Source organism: Scyliorhinus torazame, chromosome 5, assembly GCF_047496885.1.
Source record: "Scyliorhinus torazame isolate Kashiwa2021f chromosome 5, sScyTor2.1, whole genome shotgun sequence".
Taxonomy (NCBI): Eukaryota; Metazoa; Chordata; class Chondrichthyes; order Carcharhiniformes; family Scyliorhinidae; genus Scyliorhinus; species Scyliorhinus torazame.
The window spans coordinates 125,405,576-125,426,246 of record NC_092711.1 but is presented as its reverse complement, the minus strand read 5'-3'; the positions used below and the strand labels follow the sequence as shown (position 1 = coordinate 125,426,246).

Below are 20,671 nucleotides of genomic sequence, written 5' to 3'. Positions count from 1 at the left end.
CCTTTGGTTTAAAAGCAATTCGAGTACGCATTTTGTTGTCCTTCGGAAGAACAACTTATTATCATAATAAGGCCAGTACCATATACTAAGCAGTATTTGGTTTACATTACTTGACCTCCTTACTTTCGCTCAAAAGCAGTGTTAAAATATAGTTAATATTCCCAGCATGCTTCTAAATTGGTAGCTCATTAACTTCCCTTCCACAGTTACAAATCTCTTGTTCTCGGTCTTCCTGTGGAGGCAAAGCAGAAAGAGAGACGAGGAAAGGAGGTTCTGTGTGGATCTGCTGACAACCGCCTTTCTTTTTCACTAACACGATTTGACCAACGGAATTGTTCACATCTTGTACAAGGAAGGATCAAATAAAATTGGCACTTCCATTTCAAATCTGTTGTGAAATAACATTCTCTCATTTGATTTGAAAGCTGACTGTTGTGAAGCTGCAACCGAGCACACTGGGCTTTGTGCCGCTCTTTCTGTGGTGTCCTCGTCGTCACATTCGCCGATTGAAAACCAAACAGAAACATTATCAAATCTTTCACATTAACCGTGAGACAAGTTAGAATGATTTAAGTTTGTTGCTGGATGTTATCGGGATCTCGGGTGCTGCAGCCAATTCCATTTACTTTTACCCCGGCCTCAAAATGCATTCAGCAAAATCAGAAATGCCGAATTGTCCTGAAGCAATGAGATGGAAAATATGTCCGCATTTTGACAAGGTTCACATATTAGCGGTTCGTTCAGTCCACAACAGAGTTGAATTGGTTTACAGATGGAGGTTTAATCACTGAATGAAACAAGCGATTCTGTGACTAAATTGGAGGAAATGGCAGAGATTTAATAGAGCCATCTTTTTAAAAATCTGTCTTCATGATAGCGAAATAGGAAAACCCACTCGGGGAGATGAGAAAAACGAGGCTCGGTACAGATCCTTTGGCGTCCCTCTTTCTTCAACACGAACGGGATGAAGGCGCCAGAATGTCTCACACACAGAACAAAAAGGAATCAAATATAATAAAAATATAATTCTCAAATCTCTACCTGTAAAACTATCCCATTTCATTTCCATGCTGACTGCGCTCAATCTCACATGAGCACAATGGGGTTTGTATTTCCCAGTGACTCGAAATATTTTCTTTGTCAGTCATGTTTGCAAATCAATGTTGTATATTTCAGAGTCTCACTTTCAAATGAGGACATAAATGTCAGATAAGATTAAGTTCTGAGTAACGGAACAGATGCTGAGTAAATTGATTGACATTTTTAGAAGCAACATGAGAATGATGTTATTACTGAATGAGCAGAAATCATTCCACCCTGAGAATGCTTCTCCATTTGAAAATTCATTTGAAACTAATTAAAATGGACTACTTAAACAAAGTGTCTCAACAGGGCTTTGTGAAGTTCTAAAAACCATTCCCTCTCTAATAGACAGACTGTGTGAACAGGCTGTAGATTAAATATAATTAAATTCTGTACATCAACTCAGAAATAATGAAGAGATGCTTGATCAGGAAAAAAAACCTTCATAAATTCGGTATGAAATCAATTGCATGATTACATATTGTTTATATCGTAAACTACATAATTTCCGTGTTCACATCTTCTGGTCCAGTGAAACGTTGATCATTAAGTCAAACTGGGCATGGATTGGACAGAAATTCCTTTTTCAAAAGCGAATTGGACGATCAGCTGAAATGGAGAAAACTCAAGGCCGTTGAAACAGAGAAAAACATTGAGACTAATCAAAAGATTGTTCAGTTGAAAAGCTGGTCGAGGTGATAGAAGTGCCACTTATTGCGTTTTGCCATTTTATGGTGACATTGATTTATTAGTCTCTCTGCAGCATCCCTAATGAGAACGGCCGAATTCTAAAAACCAAAGGCCCCAAAGTGTGACTGAGTGACAGAACAGTATCCGCTTTCCAGACAGACCCATTGGAGCGACTATCAGCCAGCTGTTTCTGTGGTGTAGTGGTTATCACGTTCGCCTCACACGCGAAAGGTCCCCGGTTCGAAACCGGGCAGAAACATTATGGACGTTCCTCATTTGGCGATGAGTTGTATTCTTGCTGTTTTCTGTTTACTCATTAAGCGAATCCGTTACCTTACACCCGTTTCAAATGATATCCTACAAAATCCACCATTATGGGGACTGGGAGGAATCGGTCAGAGAGTTCACACGTGTTAAGTGTGAATGGTTTTCTAATGTGCTGCGACATTTTCTGATTCTAATAATAATCTTAAATCAATTTCTCTGCCGCTTGTCTAAGTTTTCAGCCGAATTGTTCTCCCTCAAAAGAAGGTTCTTCAGTGCAACAAGAATGCAGGTTTCCTGTTCTCGGTCAGAGCGTCAAACCCGGTGCCTGTTTCTGTGGTGTGGTGGTTGTCTTGCTTACTTTACACTCAAAAAACCCTGGATTGGAAACCGCGTAAAAACATTGTCGAGGCCCATTCATTTAAGTGTGTAGGAAAAGTTGCATAATTGACATTTTCATTGTTACTCATCCCGAATAACCCTGGAACTGAGTAAATCTGCCGCGTGGAACCCCGGTCCCCAGAGCTTCAGCCTGATTCTCTGCATTACCAGTTTAGTGACAATAACACAACTCAACACCAACCACTCCCCCAGTGAATCCGCAATAACACAACTCAACACCAACCACTCCCCCACTGAATCCGCAATAACACAACTCAACACCAACCACTCCCCCACTGAATCCGCTATCGATTATTACCTGAATATAATATCTTACAAAGCAAATGTCATTTGCTCTCATATATGCCGGAAAATGCATTCAGGAGAAGCAGAAGTGCTGAAAATTCCCGGTACACTGAGCAGGAACACAGACGCTCCTGTTTTGACTCGGCACCAATATTAACAGTTCCTTCAATGGCGACAAATGCAGGTCAGAGGCTGGGAATCTCTCTGTTAATATATTAAATTGATTAACACTAAAGGACCGGCTGGGAATCCTGTGGAGAGTAATTCACCTCCTGCAGCCCCCCCCCCCCCCCCACCCCCATCACCATCCCCAGCCTCTTCACCATCAGCAGTCACAAGTCAGGAATTGAATGGCTCAAAGGGCAGAGCTGGCGAGATGGGTTGGCCATGCGAAATGGCTGGGTTACGCGGGGGGGGGGGGGGGGGGGGGCTAGTTAGGGTGCTCTTTCCAAGGGTCGGTGGAGACTCAATGGGCCGAATGGTCTCCTGCACTCCAGGGATTGTATGATCCTCCCAATATTGATCTCCTTCAGTTCCTCCCTCTCACTAAACCCAGCATCCCCAACATTTCTGGCATCTGATTTGTGTCAGTTTCTGTCCCTTTAGAATACACTGGAATTTGTCAAAAAGACAACTAAAAGTAAATCTAAACGATGAACAAAAGTTATTGAATCAGCATTTTTCATGGACTTTGCAAACTGATGCCGAATAGTTTACCACGAGCCAGCCAGGAGCCGAATCCCAAATCTCCTGATCTGGAGTCAGGCGCGTTCTCCATTGCGCCGCTGGCCCACAGGGGGAATGACGTCGTTACATCTGGTCCAACACGTCACACAGACTATTTAACCCAAAGTGCTTCACAACTCTGGGGGGAATTCCCTCAGGATCCCCTCTGGCGGGTTGGATCGGAGTCGGGGTTGGAATTGGCGGCGTGTAAAATACACCAATGCTGTTCCCAGCGCGGGAGGTCATTCCCGAAAAACAGAAAGAAGGAGCTGGGATTTCTGGGATGTGTGCAGCGTCTGTTTGTGGGGAAATACGGTTGGTGAATGCGGCTTGGACAATACTTACCAGGGCATAAAACAATAAGTGAATGAATTGAAGTTTGGAAATTCCCAGCTTCTCTCTGTCTGCAGGTATTTCCCGCCCTGAGCTGCACAATGAACAACAAACCACACCGATAAAACTAACTTTTATTTCCTGTCCGTTCAACTGGTGTCGGTGCCGGCGATGTTTGTGGACAAGCTGCAGGCTCTGAGTATGTTTCTCCCGCTGCATTTATTCCCCTGGAATTGATACTCTCATTTTCTGTTTTCATCAAATGTCCGAACGGTGTAAAGTTCCGATCATGTCCACCAGGGGGCGACATGGTCACAGGTTTCCTCCTTATCAAATACCCGCCACAATATCCACCTTCAGGTTCTGACTCAGTCAATGGTTCCTCTCTGTTTTCAAACATACGAACAGATGAAATAGAAGCAGGTTAGCCATTCGGCCCCTTCAGGCTGCTCTGCCATTCAATAAGATGAGGAGATGCCGGCGTTGGACTGGGGTGAGCACAGTAAGAAGTCTGACAACACCAGGTTAAAGTCCAACAGGTTTGTTTCAAATCACTAGCTTTGGGAGCACTGCTCCTTCCTCAGGTGAGTGAAGAGATGGGTTCCATAACCATATATATATAGACACAGTCAATGATACAAAGACTCGCATTCAAAGTATCATCTCGCATCATTGACTATGTCTATATATGTGGTTGGGGAACCCCCCTCTTCATTCACATGAGGATGGATCAGTGCTCCGAAAGCTAGTGATTCAAAACAAACCTGTTGGAATTTGACCTGGTGTTGTCAGACTTCTTACTATTTAGTAAGCTGGCTGACCTGTTTGTTTTTCGAATTCCACATTCCCATCATCCAAACATACAAAATTTGATTCTGTGATACTAATTGGTCTGTTTTATAGAATGACACACACGGGAGCACATACTAACGGATGAGATAGAAGCAGAAGTCGGCCATTCGGTCCCTTCAGCCTGTTCTGTTATTCACTAAGACCACGGCTCATCTGTTTGTGTTTCCAATTTCACATTCCCATCATGCAAACATACAAAATAAGCTTCTGTGATACTGAATATTCTGTTTTCTGGAATGATACAGCACATGTGCAGAGTTCGAAAGAAGCTCAACACACAGGAGAAACAGCAGCGCATCTTTCCACTGGGCTCAATACAGCTTTCACACTCAGAGTGTGTTCAACAGTTTCATACTGTAAATGCTGCCCCCATTCTGTGTGCCTTTACATCACAGATTTGGGTTTGAATCTTGTTTCCACTTGTTCTTTGTGTCCAGGCGGCAGTTGTTGATCAATCTGCCATCGACAGCTCCTCCAGATACATAGAACAGAGAACAGTACAGCACAGAACAGGCCCTTCGGCCCTCGAAGTTGTGCCGAGCATTGTCCGAAACTAAGATCAAGCTATTCCACTCCCTGTCATTCTGGTGTGCTCCATGTGCCTATCCAATAACCGCTTGAAATTTCCTAAAGTGTCCGATTCCACTATCACAGCAGGCAGTCCATTCCACACCCTAACCACTCTCCGAGTAAAGAACCTACCTCGGACATCCCTCCTATATCTCCCACCCTGAACCTTATAGTTATGCCCCCTTGTAACAGCTACATCCAACTGAGGAAATAGTCTCTGAACGTCCACCTATCTCACCCCCTCATCATCTTATAAATCTCTATTAAGCCACCACTCACCCTCCTCTGCTCCAAAGAGAAAAGCCCTAGCTCCCTCAACCTTTCCTCATAAGACATATCCTGCAAACCAGGCAGCATCCTGATAAATCTCCTTTGCACCCTTTCCAATGTTTCCACATCCTTCCTATAGTGAGGTGACCAGAACTGCACACAATACTCCAAATGTGGTCTCACCAGGGTCATGTCCAGTTGCAGCATAACCCCGCGGCACTTAAACTCAAGCCGCCTGTTAATAAATGCGAACACACTATAGGCCTTCTTCACGGCTCTATCCACTTGAGTGGCAATCTTCAGAGATCTGTGGACATGAACCCCAAGATCTCTCTGTTCCTCCACATTCCTGAACATAGTGTTCAATTCTGGTCGCCACACTACCAGAAGGATGTGGAGGCTTTAGAGAGGGTGCAGAAGAGATTTACCAGAATGTTGCCTGGTATGGAGGGCATTAGCTATGAGGAGCGGTTGAATAAACTCGGTTTGTTCTCACTGGAACGTAGGAGGTTGAGGGGAGACCTGATAGAGGTATACAAAATTATGAGGGGCATAGACAGAGTGGATAGTCAGAGGCTTTTTCCCAGGGTAGAGGGGTCAATTACTAGGGGGCACAGGTTTAAGGTGAGAGGGGCAAGGTTTATAGTAGATGCACGAGGCAAGTTTTTTACGCAGAGGGTAGTGGGTGCCTGGAACTCGCTACCGGAGGAGGTAGTGGAAGCAGGGACGATAGGGACATTTAAGGGGCATCTTGACAAATATATGAATAGGATGGGAATAGAAGGATACGGACCCAGGAAGTGTAGAAGATTGTAGTTTAGTCGGGCAGCATGGTCGGCACGGGCTTGGAGGGCCGAAGGGCCTGTTCCTGTGCTGTACACTTCTTTGTTCTTTGTTCTTTGTTTGATCTATTCCTCAGAACCCTGCCGGTGACCCTGTAATTCGCACACATCTTTTGTTTCTTTATTTCTTCCATTGCTCTAACAGGGGGCTGGCACAGACACCACGGCCCGAATGGCCTCATTCTGTGGTGTAATTATTCTCTGATTCGATGCTAACCTCACCCTGTGGCCAGGGAAGCCAAGGCCTAATCTCTCCTGACTTGCCCCCTATCAGAGCCCTTTCCTGTTGTTCTGTTTGCTCCCTCTGGGATTTCACTTGCTTCTAATTTTCTACATTTCTAACCTGTCCCGGTTTCAATGGAAGGTCATGGAGGTGAAAGTGAATTTTGTTTCCCTGTCCACAAATGCTGCCTGACTTCCCGAGTTTACCCAGCATTTTCCGCAGATATCTGATTGGCTGTGGATGACAATGAAAGTATATTTTGGTTCAATCAGCTCATTCTTACCGGCTCATTGGTCTCAGGGTAAGATTCTCGCTTCGGGGTTTGTACTGCACGGAAATGTGAGAGGTCCCGGGTTCAAATAGTGGACGAGCCCTTTGATATTATTTTCTGTTGGTCAAGCGACACATTTTGTTCATTACTTTGCGGCGCTGCCAGCGGGATTCATTCACATTTGAGAAGCTGAGCTCACACTGCAGGGAACCAATACGTTCCCGAGAAAATCGAGACATGTTCGAAAAGTTTGACCCTGTGAGTGGACATTCACTTATCTCCATTCACTAATCCAGGAGACTCCATGGTGGTGGATTCAGGCAACTCTCTGTCTGTTTCATTTGATTCATTCGGGGATGTGAACCTCGCTGGCTGCTCCAGCATTTCCTGCCCAGGACTATTCGCTATTGAGAAGGTGGTGGTGAGCTGCTTCTTGAACCGCTGCAGTCCATTGGTGTAGGTACACCCACAGTGCTGTTAGGGAGGGAGTTCCAGGATTATTTCCCAGTGACAGTGAAGGAACAGCCGATATATTTCCCAGTCAGGATGGGGAGTGGCTGGGAAGGGAACTTTCAGGCTGTCCGGTCTTGGGTTTGAAAGGCGCTGTCTAAGGTGTCTTTGGTGAGTTCCTGCACCCATCCAGGCAAGTGGAGAGTATCACAATCCTGACTTGTGCCTTGTAGATGGTGGACAGGTTTTGTGGGGTTAGGAGGTGAGTTACTCGCTGCAGGATCCCAGCCTCTGACTTCCATTTGTCGCCATTGAAGGAACTGTTAATATTTGTGCCGAGTCAAAATAGGAGCATCTGTGTTCCTGCTCAGTGCGCCGGGAATTTTCAGCACTTCTGCTTCTCCTAATTGCATTTTGAGGTACATGTCAGAGCGAATGACACATGCTTGAAAGTTATTATATTCAGGTAATATTGGACAGTGGATTCACTGGGGGAGTGGCTGGTGGTTGAATAGTGTAATTGTCTCTGGACCAGTAAAGCAGAGAATCAGGCTGGAGCTCTGGGGACCGGGGGTCCACGCGGCAGATTAACTCAGCGACTCAATTCAAGGGCAATTCGGGATGGGTGTAAATGGATAAAGGAAATGTCAATCATGTAACTTTTCCACGCACGGAAACCAATGGGTTTTGACAATGTTTCTGTGCGGGTTTAAACCGAGGACCTTTAAGCAAACCTGATAATCACTACACTACAGAAACAGGGAACAGCGCTCAGCGCACTGACCGAGAATAGTAAACTGTGCGTCCTTATTGCACTGAAGAACCTTCTATTGTCAGAGTGCTATTCAACTGAAAACTTAGACAAGTGGCAGAGAAATCGATCTGACATTAGAATCATAAAATGTCAGCACATTAGAAAACCATTCACACTTAACACGTGTGAACTCTGACTGCGATTCCTGCCAGTCTCCATCACAGAGTATTTTGCAGGGTATCAGTTGAAACTTTGCGGGTGTAAGATAATGCATTCGCTTAACTATTGAACAACAAATAGCAAGGATACAACTCATCTGCAAATTTAGATGAGTAACGTCAATAATGTTTCGAATATGGGACATTTGGTGTGTGAGGGGAATGTGATAACCAGTACACTGAAAAACAGCTGACTGACAATGGGCCCATTGGACTGGTGTTTGGAAAATGTGTTGTCTTGTCTGTAAACGTGATAATACTCCAACAAAAATATAGACATTGAAAAGAGCAAACCGATTAGTCTCAATGTCCTTCTCTCTTTCCGTGATCTTGAGGATTCTTTATTCCAATTATTCTTCCAATTTGCTTTTGAAAAAGGAGTTTCTGCAGAATCCTTGCTCAGTTTGATTTAATGACAACGTTCCCCTGGTCCAATGACCAGAAGATTTGGACACGAAGATGATAAAGATTGCGATATAAACATTACGGAATCATGCAATTGGTTTCATATTAAATTTACAAGAGTGTATTTTTCTGCTGAAGCATCTTATTATTATTTCTGAGTTGATAACAGAATCTAATTACATTTGATCTACATCCTGTTTACAGAGTCTGTCTATTAGAGAGGGAAAGGATTTGTGAAGCTGATGTCATGTGAGTGTGCCTTTAAGAATTGGATGCTGAAGAAATGTACCTTTAACAGATGAAGCTGATCATATTACTGAAGTGATGTCACAGGGGGGAGCTGAGCTCACTTCTGCTTTTGGTTTCAGTTTGAGAAAGCAGTTTGGGTGTGTCTGTGTGTTTCCAGAGAGCTGCAGGAAGAAAAGCAAGGTGCTGGAGCTGAAGTCAACCAAGCTGATATATCTCTGCCATCCAACAGAAACTATATATATTCTGTGACCTGGTTTGTTACTGTTTTGAAGGTTTGAAGCCTTTTAGATGTTTGAAGGAACATTTTGAAGGATTATTTCGTGTTGTATGATTTTCGGGGTTATCTTTGAAGAAAGGGGTGTTAATGGATCCAATGTTTATTTAAAAGGTTAAGTTGAGTTCATGGAATAAACATTGTTTTGTGTTAAAAACCACGTGTCCATAATTGTAATGTCACACCTGGGGAACAAGCCAGGTGCTTCAAAAGCAACAATCCATTAAAGGGGGAGGTTGGTTGAACTCCATGATACATTTTGGGGTTCTGAAAACACCTCGCCCATAACAATTGGGGGCTCGAGGGGGATAAAAGTCTATCTATTGGATTGGCTTTTGTGAACTTAAAGACAGTGAAGGATTGTTGCTTTTTCGGTGTGGTATTTTAGTTTAAGTGGGGAGAGTGTTGTGAACAATGGCTCTTTCAGAGGCTCAGAAGTTTTTGGGGGTGGACACGGTGACACGTGATACCTTACGGACAGAGACTAAAAACAGACTGTTAGGTTTGGCAAAAGCATTGCAGTTAACACTGCCTAGCAAAATACGAAAAGGTGAGGTACTTAACGCGGTATCTGCGCATTTACATTTGCCTGTGATAAATTCTGACTCATTAGATATGGCAAAGCTCCAGTTGCAGATTAAGCAATTTGAACATGAAAAAGAATTAAAGCAACTTGAACATGAAAAATAATTAAAGCGTCTTGAATATGCAATGAAAGAAAATGAAAGAGATAGAGAGGAAAAAGAAAAGGAGAGAGAAGAAAGAAACAAAGAAAGAGATAGAGAGGAAAGGGAAAAAGAGAGTTTGAACTTCGGAAAATGTCTCTGAAACATGAAAATCAGGTAAAATTGGCAGACGCAAAGGGACACGTACAGTTGGAGGAGATGGATAAGGATAATGAGACAGAGCGTCATAGTCGAAGACGTGGTGCAGATCTATTTAAATATGTTCAAGCATTGCCAAGGTTTGACGAGAAGGAGGTAGAAGCCTTTTTCATTTCATTTGAGATGGTAGCTAAAAAAATGCAATGGCCACAGGACATGTGGGTATTAATGATTCAAACAAAGCTGGGAGGTAGGGCTAGTGAAGTGTTTGCATCACTACCAGAGGAGGTATCTGGAACATATGAGGAGGTGAAGAAATCCATCTTAAGTGCATATGAGCTAGTGCCTGAAGCTTACAGACAAAGGTTTAGAAATTTAAGGAAAGAATTTGGTCAAACATACATGGAGTTTGAAAGGCTCAAACAGAGTAATTTTGATAGGTGGATAATGGCTTTGAAAATAGACCAAACGTATGAAGCTCTCAGAGAAATTATACTTTTGGAGGAGTTTAAAAATTCAATTCCTGATGTAGTGAGAACTCATGTGCAAGAACAGAGGGTTAAAACTGCGAGATTAGCAGCAGAAATGGCAGATGACTATGAATTAGTTCATAAATCAAGGCTTGGTTTCCGACATCAGTTTCAGCCGGTGAGGGATAAAAACTAGGGACATGAGAAACACTCAAGTGGTAAAGGTAAAGGTGATCTGATGGGAAACAATAAAGCGAGTGTACCTCAGATTAAAAAAGAAATCCAGGAGGGTGGAAAAGAAATGAAAAGTTTCAAATGTTTTCACTGTAATAAACTAGGCCATGTAAAATCACAGTGTTGGTGGTTGAAGAAAAGCACTGGAAAGGCTGATGTGGTAAAACAGGATAAGACAGTGGGATTTGTTAGAGTGGTAAAGGAAAGCCCAAGGGAAGCGAATGAGGTGCAAACAATTGTCCAGCCTGTTCAAGAAGTAATTGTTAAGAAGGTGCCAGATGTCTTTAAATAATTTACTTGTATGGGTAAAGTTTACTCATGTGTATCATGAGGAGCAGGTAAAGAGGTCACAATTTTAAGAGATACAGGGGCTAGTCAATCTTCAATGGTAAGAGATGAGGAATTACATAGTTTGGGAATAATGTTGCCAGAAAAGGTGGTGAATTGTGGAATTCAGGGTGAGAGGAGGAGTGTTCCATTATATAAGGTAAGGTTGGAAAGTCCAGTGAAGAGTGGTGAAGTGGTAGTAGGAGTAATAGATAAACTATCTTGTCCAGGACTCCAATTTATCTTGGGTAATGATATAGCTGGATCACAGGTGGGAGTGATGCCTTCTATAGTTGACAAGCCAGTGGAAAATCAGACAACTGAAGGGTTGAAGTCGAAAATCCAGGGATTTTACCGGATTGTGTAGTAACAAGGTCTCAAAGTCACAGGTTAAGACAAGAGGAGAAATCAAAGAGTGAAGATGAAGTTCAAATGCAATTATCAGAAACGATTTTTGATCAGATGGTTGAAAAAGAACAAGAACAGGTGGAGAATGAGGCGGATATTTTTAATTCAGGAAAATTGGCGGAGTTACCACAGAAAGATATAGAAATAAAACGGATATATCAGAAAGCATATACGGAAGAGGAATCTGAGAGTATACCAGAGTGTTATCACCGTAAAAATGATGTCTTGATGAGAAAATGGAGACCTGTACATATGCGGGCGGATGAAAAGTGGGCAGAAGTTCATCAAGTTGTATTGCCGGTAGGGTATAGAAAGGAGGTGTTGCGAGTTGCACATGAGGTACCAGTGGGAGGTCATTTGGAATAAGGAAAACTCAAGCTAAAATCCAGAAACATTTTTATTGGCCTGGACTACATAAAGATGTAGTAAAATTTTGTCAATCATGTCATACATGTCAAGTGATAGGAAAACCTCAAGCAGTGATAAAACCAGTGCTTTTAATACCCATTCCAGCATTTGAGGAACCTTTTACGAGGGTCCTAATCGATTGTGTAGGACGGCTTCCTAAAACAAAAAGTGGGAATCAATATCTTTTGACTATAATGGATGTGTCTACTAGGTTTCCAGAGGCCATTCCAGTACGTAATATTACAGCTAAAAGGATTGTGGAGGAGTTACTTAAATTCTTTACTAGATATGGACTACCCACAGAAATTCAATCGGATCAAGGATCGAATTTTACTTCAGAGTTATTCAAAGAAGTTATAGTTGGCTTAGGAATAAAACAATTTAAATCAACTGCGTACCATCCAGAATCGCAGGGAGCGTTAGAAAGGTGGCATCAGACATTAAAGACAATGTTGAGGGCATATTGTCAAGATATCCAGAGGATTGGGATAAAGGAATCCCATTCGTATTGTTTGCAATTAGGGATGCACCTAATGAGTCCACCAAATTTAGTCCTTTTGAACTAATTTTTGGTCATGAGGTAAGAGGACCACTTAAATTGATTAAGGAAAAATTGATGGGTGAGAAATCGGAAAGTACACTATTGGATTACATCTCAAATTTTAGGGAACGATTAAATAGAGCAGGTGAATTGGCTAGACAACATTTGAAAGTTGCACAAAATGTGATGAAACGGGTAGCGGACAAGAAATCCAAAGTTCGTAGTTTTGCCAGTGGGGATAAACTTTTAGTGTTGTTACCAGTGGTAGGTGAGCCTTTAAAACCTAGGTTTTGTGGACCATATCAGATTGAAAGGAAATTAAGTGAGGTGAATTATGTGGTAAAAACACCAGAAAGAAGGAAGATTCACCGAGTGTGTCATGTGAATATGCTTAAAAGGTACTTTGAAAGGGAAGGAAAGAAAAAGGAGGTTTTAATGATTCTAACTCAAAGTGACGAACCAAATCCAGATGACTGTGAATTTGACATACCTCAAATTAAATTGGAAAATGAGGATGTTCTTAAAAATTGGGATGAATTGTTAAGTTACCTTCCAGAGGAAAAACAAACTGACCTGAAAGAGTTATTGATATCACATGGGCAAGTTTGTAGAGATAAATTGGGAAGTACTGAAATGGCTATACATGATGTAGATGTGGGAAATGCTGTTCCTATCAAACAACATCCATATAGACGTAATCCTTTAAAATTGGCACAGGTTAACAGAGAGATTGAGAGTATGCTTAAAAATGGCATAATTGAAGTGGGTTGCAGCCAATGGAGCTCACCCATAGTGATGGTACCTAAACCAGATGGTACCCAACGGTTATGTGAGGACTATAGAAAGGTGAATGCAGTTACAAGAACGGACTCTTATCCTATCCCACATTTGGAGGATTGCATTGAGAAAGTGGGACAATCTGCTTTTATTTCCAAATTGGATTTACTGAAAGGTTACTGGCAAGTACCTTTATCTGAAAGAGCGAAGGAAATTTCAGCTTTTGTAACTCCAGATGGTATATACCAGTTCAAAGTTATGCCATTTGGCATGAAAAACGCACCAGCAACATTTAAACGGTTAACTAATACAGTCGTTTCAGGATTACCCAATTGTGCAATATACATCGACGATCTGGTAGTTTTCAGCCAGACATGGAAAGAACATTTAAAACATCTGAGGGAATTATTCGATCGACTTCAGGAGGCGGGTTTGGTGATAAACCTAGCCAAAAGTGAATTTGGAAAAGCCCAAGTCACTTTCCTTGGCCATACAATCGGACAGGGTCGAATGGTCCCACGGGATGTGAAAACGATAGTTATTGGGGAGTTTCCGTTACCGTCAAGATGAAGGGAAATAATGCGATCTCGTAGCATGAATGAATTTTATCGAACCTTTGTGCAAAAGATTTGTAGCGTGGTTGCTCCACTGATGGAATTGCTGAAGAAACGTAAAAAATTTCAATGGACGGGGGACTTTCAACAGGCATTTGACTGCCTGAAAGCTATGATCACAAATGCTCCTGTATTGGAGAATTGCAAGGAACTCTGTGGTCAGATTGAACTAAAGTATCTGATTCTAAAGAGAAATGCCGAGGAGGAGAGGAATGGATGGATCGTGCAGAGACTTTCTTGTTCAAAGAGACTGTCAATCGAGAAGGATTTCGGTTGGAGGAAGAAAAACAGGAAAGATGGACTATATTATTATGCCTCTTTGCGTGTGTTTTTGTTTTTGTGAAACGAAAAAGTATTTTACTGTGTGCATTTCTTAGTGGATGGTGCAAATGTGAAAAATGAAACCATCTTGAAGTTGATGGTTTATTTCTTTTTCTTGGGGGAGGTGTCACGTGAGAGTACCTTTAAGAATTGGATGCTGAAGAAATGTACCTTTAACAGATGAAGTTGATCATATTACTGAAGTGATGTCACAGAGGGGAGCTGAGTTCACTTCTGCTTTTGGTTTCAGTTTGAGAAAGCAGCTACGGTGTATCTGTGTGTTTCCAGAGAGCTGCAGGAAGAAAAGCAAGGTGCTGGAGCTGAAGTCAACCAAGCTGATATATCTCTGCCATCCAACAGAAACTATATATATTCTGTGACCTGGTGTGTTACTGTTTTGAAGGTTTGAAGCCTTTTGGATGTTTGAAGGAACATTTTGAGGGATTATTTAGTGTTGTATTATTTTTGGGGTTATCTTTGAAGCAAGGGGTGTTAAGGGATCCAATGTTTATTTAAAAGGTTAAGTTGAGTTCATGGAATAAACATTGTTGTGTGTCAAAAACCACGTGTCCATAATTGTAATATCACACCTGGGGAACAAGCCGGGTGCTTCAAAAGCAACAATCCATTAAAGGGGGAGATTGGTTGAACTCTATGATACATTTTGGGGTTATGAAAACACCTCATCCATAACACTGAACAAAGCCCTCTAGAGATCACTTTGCTGATTTACTTTATTAGATTTCAAATGAATTATGAAATGTAGAAATGTCCGCCCAGCAAATATCTCAGGGTGAAATGATTTCCTCTCATTCAATAATAACATTATTCTTATGTTCCTTCGGAAATCATCAAACACATTTAGTCAGTATTTGTTGCATTATTCAAAACTTGATATTATTTGATATTTATCTCATGTGAAATTGAGACTCTCTGAAATATACAACATTGAATTGCAAACATGACTGACGAAGAAAGTAAATCGAGTCACTGGGTAATACAAGTTCCCTTGTGTTCATCTGAGATTGGCCACAGTCAGTTTTTAAACACAATCAAATATCTTCACAGGTAGGAGATTAAAGAACGATATGTTTATTATATTTGACCCTCTTTGTTCTGGGTGTGAAACATTCTGCAGCCTAAATCCCGTTCGTGAAAGGAGGGATGACAGCAAATCCACACTGAGCCTGGATTTCCTCATCTCCCTGAGTGGCTTTTCCTGTTTCTCTACCACAAAGCCGATTTTCAAAAAGGTGTTGCAGTTAAATCTCTGCCATTTCCTCTAATTCAGTTAGAGTATCATTTGTCTCTGACTGTATGAGTACACATTAATATTAGATATGTTTCAGATGGTGATTAAAAATGTTAATCTACATCCGTAAATCCATTAAATTCTGTTGTGAGATGAACACACAGCGAATGTCCGAACTGTGTCAAAATGGGATCATCTTTTTCTGATCTTTGCTTCTTCAATATTCACTACCTCCGACTTCTCTGAATGATGTTTGAGGCCGAGATGAGACCAAATATATATATAATAAATGGGATTCAGATGACATGCAGAAACAATCGCATGTTATCCAAACTTCCCTCAAGCTAAATGGGAAATATTCGATGTTCCTGCCCAGTTTTGAACAGAGGACCTTTTGCAGGGTTCGATGAGCGTGATAACCACTACACTACAGAAACAGGCAGTAGCGGAGCAGCCAATGGACCTGTGCTATGTTCAACTGCAGTGTCTTGCTGCAGCTTCTGATGGTTAGGCTGAGAGGCCATCTCACTTATTACTCTCCTCCACATGTTTATTTCTAGCAACATTTTCATTACTTCCTGTTAGGGGATATTTTCTGATACTGGACTATGATATAAATTATAGGTGGCACTGTAACTACATTTGTGCTCCACTATTACTTTTGAATAGTTCTGATGAGACAAAAGGTGCTCATTGGCTTCAATGCCTGTTTATAAGAGGCGATTTGTAGAATTAGTGTACACACAATGCTTGTTAATATCAGAAAGGACACAAAATGGCTGTTAGCTATTAAAGCAATACTAAAGACACAAAATGGCCGAACTAGCCACATTCCTGAACAATAAGTTACAAACTGTGTAAACTGCCTCATGAGAGCCAAGCGTGGGTACTTATAGAGAGTATCTCAACAGCTGCTGATAACAGCTTCACAGAACAAGGAATGCAATATACCCATAATAGATCAAGGTCTCCAGCTGTGGAGAGGACATATCCTTGTGTTAGTTTTGAACGACTTCTGAATGAAGTTAGGGGCGGGTAAGACAACACCCACTTTACCATATATGTGATAACTGGGATGCTAAGAAAATTGATTGACTGCATGTAATGAATTGTGACACGAATATAGTTGATTGATTGCATGTAAATGAGAATACAACTAATTCCGCCCCTTGAATCTGTGTGTTAACCCAATGCGAACCTGAGCTCAAGTGAGAAAGAGTATTGCAAGACTGCGTAAGATCTTTCTCCCAGATCTGAAATAATAGACTGTTTCTTTACTTACCCAAACAGGCCTTTGTGTGAATATTTTCACCTCTAACACTTCCATTGACCTCTCTACCCTCACCATTGTCTCTCCCCCCCCCACACACACACACCCACACCACTTGGGCAATCTGCTCCCTGTTCCTAGTCTTCCTCTGACACACTGTTTACTTTTGTTCTGCCATTAAGACATTCTAATCTCTTAACGTGCCACTATCAGCACCTTTCTTAGCCTTGTCAGAAGTCTCACAACATCAGGTTAAAGTCCAACAGGTTTGTTTGGAGTCACTAGCTTTCGAAGCGCAGCTCCTTCATCAGGTGAGTTTCTTAGCCTTGATCACCCCCATTTACATTCCCTTTTTCTTGAGGTCATGAGGTTGAGGACTCTGGGTCTGTACTCGTTGAAGTTTAGAAGAATATGGGGGGTTCCTTATTTAAACTTACAGGATATTGCGAGGCCTGGGTAGAGTGGACATGGAGAAGATGTTTCCACTTGTCAGAAAAACTAGAAGCAGAGGACACAATCTCAGACTAAAGGGGCGATCCTTTAAACAGAGTAAGAAGTCTCACAACACCAAATTAAAGTCCAACAGGTTTGTTTTGACTCACTAGCTTCAGGGGCACAGTTCCTTCCTCAGGTGATGAGGAGGAATTAAAACAGATGAGGAGGAATTTCTTCAGCCAGAGGGTGGTGAATCTGTGGAACTCTTTGCCGCAGAATGCCGTGGAGGCCAAATCACTGAGTGTCTTTAAGACAGAGATCGATAGGTTAATAAGGGGATCAGGGGTTATGGGGAGAAGGCAGGAGAATGGAGATGAGAAAAATATCAGCCATGATTGAAAGGCGGAGCAGATTCGATGGGCCGAGTGGCCTAATTCTGTTCCTGTGTCTTATGATGTGAAGAAAAACATTCTGTGCTGCATGTGGGATCATGAATGCACTGCTCGAAAATGTGGTGGAGGCAGATTCAATTGATGCCTTGAAAAGAGAATTGGACAACTATCTGTTACTATCAGATCAGCCATGACCTTATTAAATGGTGGAGCAGACTGGGCTGAATAGCCAACTCCAGCTCCTTGGTCATCTGTTCGTATCTTTTGAGGAGAAAAATATCTGCAGAGTTCAGGGCCAATGACAGCGGATTGTGTCTGTTGCAGAAAGTTCGCACAGAGACAAGTTGTTGAGTGCCTTTGTTTTGTGCTGTCACCTTTCTATGCCTCTGTGTTATGAGGGAAATGCAGTGCACCAATGCAAGAGAGGCAGATTGCTCCCTCGATTTGGATTGGATTTGACTTTTGTCACGTGTACCGAGGCACAGTGAAAAGTATTATTCTGCGAGCAGCTCAGATCATTTCGTACATGAAAAGAAAGTAAACTAAAAAGAAACTACATAATAGGGCAACACAAGGTACACAATGTAAATATATAGACAAAGTAAGAAGTCTTACAACACCTGGTTAAAGTCCCACAGGTTTGTTTCGAATCACTAGCTTTCGGAGCGCTGCTCCTTCCTCAGGTGAATGGACAAAGGCATTGAGTGCAGCATACAGGAGTGTAGTATTAATCAGGTCAGTCCATAAGAGGGTCGTTTAGGAGTCTGGTAATAGCGGGGAAGAAGCTGTTTTCAATCTGTGCGTGTTCTCAAGACTTTTGTATCTCCTGCCCTATGGAAGAAGTTGGAAGAGTGAGTAAGCTGGGTGGGAGGGGTCTTTGATTATGCTGCCCACTTCCCCAAGGCAGCAGGAGTTGTGGATAGAGTCAATGGATGGTGTTGTTGAAAACTCACCACTATTCTTAGAATTCCCCCTATACCAAAAAGGGTCGATATTCTAAATGGTGAACAGGGATTCTCACTCCCTGACTCCGATGCAGGCTTCAGTCGGTGCTATTCAGGTCAAACTATGTTTTCAAGTTATCCCTCGGTATAACCCATACCTTCACAGAAGATTTCATCTACTTACCAATTAGTAGCATCGATCCTGGGACCCGCATTGCTAAGTAAGTAAAGTAGACTTTGGAATAACCGCTGTTTCAGGTTAAAACTTTTAAGTTATTTTTTTATTGTATTTATTTCTTTTAAAAGCTGCAATGACTGTCTTTACAGAAAGGTAAAAAGATCTTGCTTCTGGATCCTTCTGTTTGTTTGAAGGGACCTTCAGGCCCACCTTGACAATCAGTCTTTTAAAATTCTTTTGGTCTTCTTCAGATGTATTCGCTGTTCTGCTCGGTTGCTATGTCTTAACTTTCCCATGTACCGAGCTGTGAGAGCTGGCTCTGCTGGCTATCTCTGAGCTGACTCTGCCTCCTCTTTAAATTCTGGTCTTCCTTAGATGTATTAGCTGTTTTAGTTTGGCTACTTTGCTTTGTCCCTTTCCCATGACCGAGCTGACTGTAAGCTGGCTCTGAGCTGCTTGTTCCTTCTCTGCTTCTCTCCTGGACTTCCTAATCACCTGTCCCCTTTCTCAGGGTTTATATATCTTTCTAACAATTATTAAGTTTTTACGACTTTATTGTAAAGTAACTTCTATTTCACTTGGATTGTAAAAGGTACCTTTAATCTGAATTTTTCTAACACGATTAAGTATTCATTTTGGGCATGACCTCAGCTCATAGATCTGATTACATTCTTCCTTTGTGATGTTCAAAATGCTTTGATTTCAGGAGGTGTTACTTTTAATTCCTGTCATTTCTATAGTTTTATTTTCCAATTGTGTCCCCAGCTCATAATTTTGACTTTGATTTTGGCTTTAAATTATGTTTCTCGTAGACTGATAGTCTCCAATCTTCTTTAATTTACCTGGTGTTAGCAGAATTTCATACCTATATATTTTTCTATCTGCTGATTTTACTTCAATGAAGGTGTGAATCATTGCTTTTAGCTCTATGCTAAAATCCACTTGGTTGTGACTTGAAAGGTTTACATTTATCACCTAACTCAACTGAAACCCTCATCCATGCTTTTCCAGATGCTTACTAAGATGGTTAATTTCAATGAAGGTGTGAGCCATTGTTTTTAGCTTCATACAAAAATCCTGTTTGTTTGCTAAGTCTGTTTGGAAGAAGGAATCTGCATTTTATAATCCTGCTCTTTGCAGCTGTTGTTAACCCTTTGTGGGATCTTTCCCTGTATCCTCGCATGTTTCTCTCAGACCAGATATTGCCAGACTTCCATGTTTCAAATGACACATCGTTCCATATTTTCAATTACAATGCGAGGCAGGTTTGTGTGAGGGACTGGGCTGTGTTCACTACTCTCTGAAGTTTCTTGTGGTCTTGGGTCGAGCAGTTGCCATACCAGGCTGTGATGCAGCCAGATAGGATGCTTTCTATGGTGCATCTGTAAAAATTGGTAAGAGTCAATGTGGACATGATAAATTTCCTTAGTTTCCTGAAGAAGTAAGTGTTGCGCTGTTGTGCTTTCTTGGTGGTAGCGTCGATGTGCATGGACCAGGACAGATTTTTGGTGATGGAAACCCTGTGGCCCAGTGCAGGAGGGGCTGGTTGTTGGGCAGTGTGAGCTGAACATACATGGCTGGACAAAGACTAAGGCAGATGTCAAGACCCTTGGAGCAAAAACAGGTCTGGAGGGAGTGGGTCAGTGAACCTGGGGAGTTGCATTTTACATGAATCGTGAGTGTCCCAGTCACAATTATGAACAATAAACAAACCGATCACTGGTTTGATGAGATGATTTACCGTGTCCCAGGTGTTGTAAATACTGTACATAATGTAGATCAGCCTGCTTGCTGCCCATGTTGAAGTGATATCAGAATAATGTGCTTCTGTATTAAATAAAGTATCCAAACCTCTCATTGTGCTTCATGCCCAGCATCTTGCCTAACTGTGGATCTTCTGTTTTGCGGACTGGGAAAAGAATCTTCTTGTTTACTAATGGCTCTATGGCGGCTGCATTACCCAGAATCCCCCGCGCTGCAGAAAGTTCCCGATCAGTGAGTATACGAGGCCAGTGCACAGGTGCAGTGTGGATGTGTGCTCTGAGCATGCTCAGTGTCAGTCATGGTGAGGGAGTGAGGAGGAGCTGGGTTGAACACAATAGTGAGCTGTACCCC

General features: G+C 42.0%; 2 protein-coding genes and 1 non-coding gene across 9 annotated transcripts in view; 2 read left to right on the top strand and 1 right to left on the bottom strand.

The window, feature by feature from the left end:
• Positions 1-20,671, top strand: part of LOC140421791 (uncharacterized) — an 864,226-nt gene that overhangs the window by 370,361 nt on the left and 473,194 nt on the right. The window lies entirely within an intron of this gene.
• The window catches only part of LOC140421792 (uncharacterized), a 211,876-nt gene that overhangs the window by 173,779 nt on the left and 17,426 nt on the right, over positions 1-20,671 (bottom strand). The gene's annotated exons all lie outside the window — the stretch shown is intronic.
• On the top strand, positions 1,960-2,032 carry trnav-cac (transfer RNA valine (anticodon CAC)). Its single transcript has one exon. It is a non-coding gene; the product is annotated as a tRNA-Val (tRNA).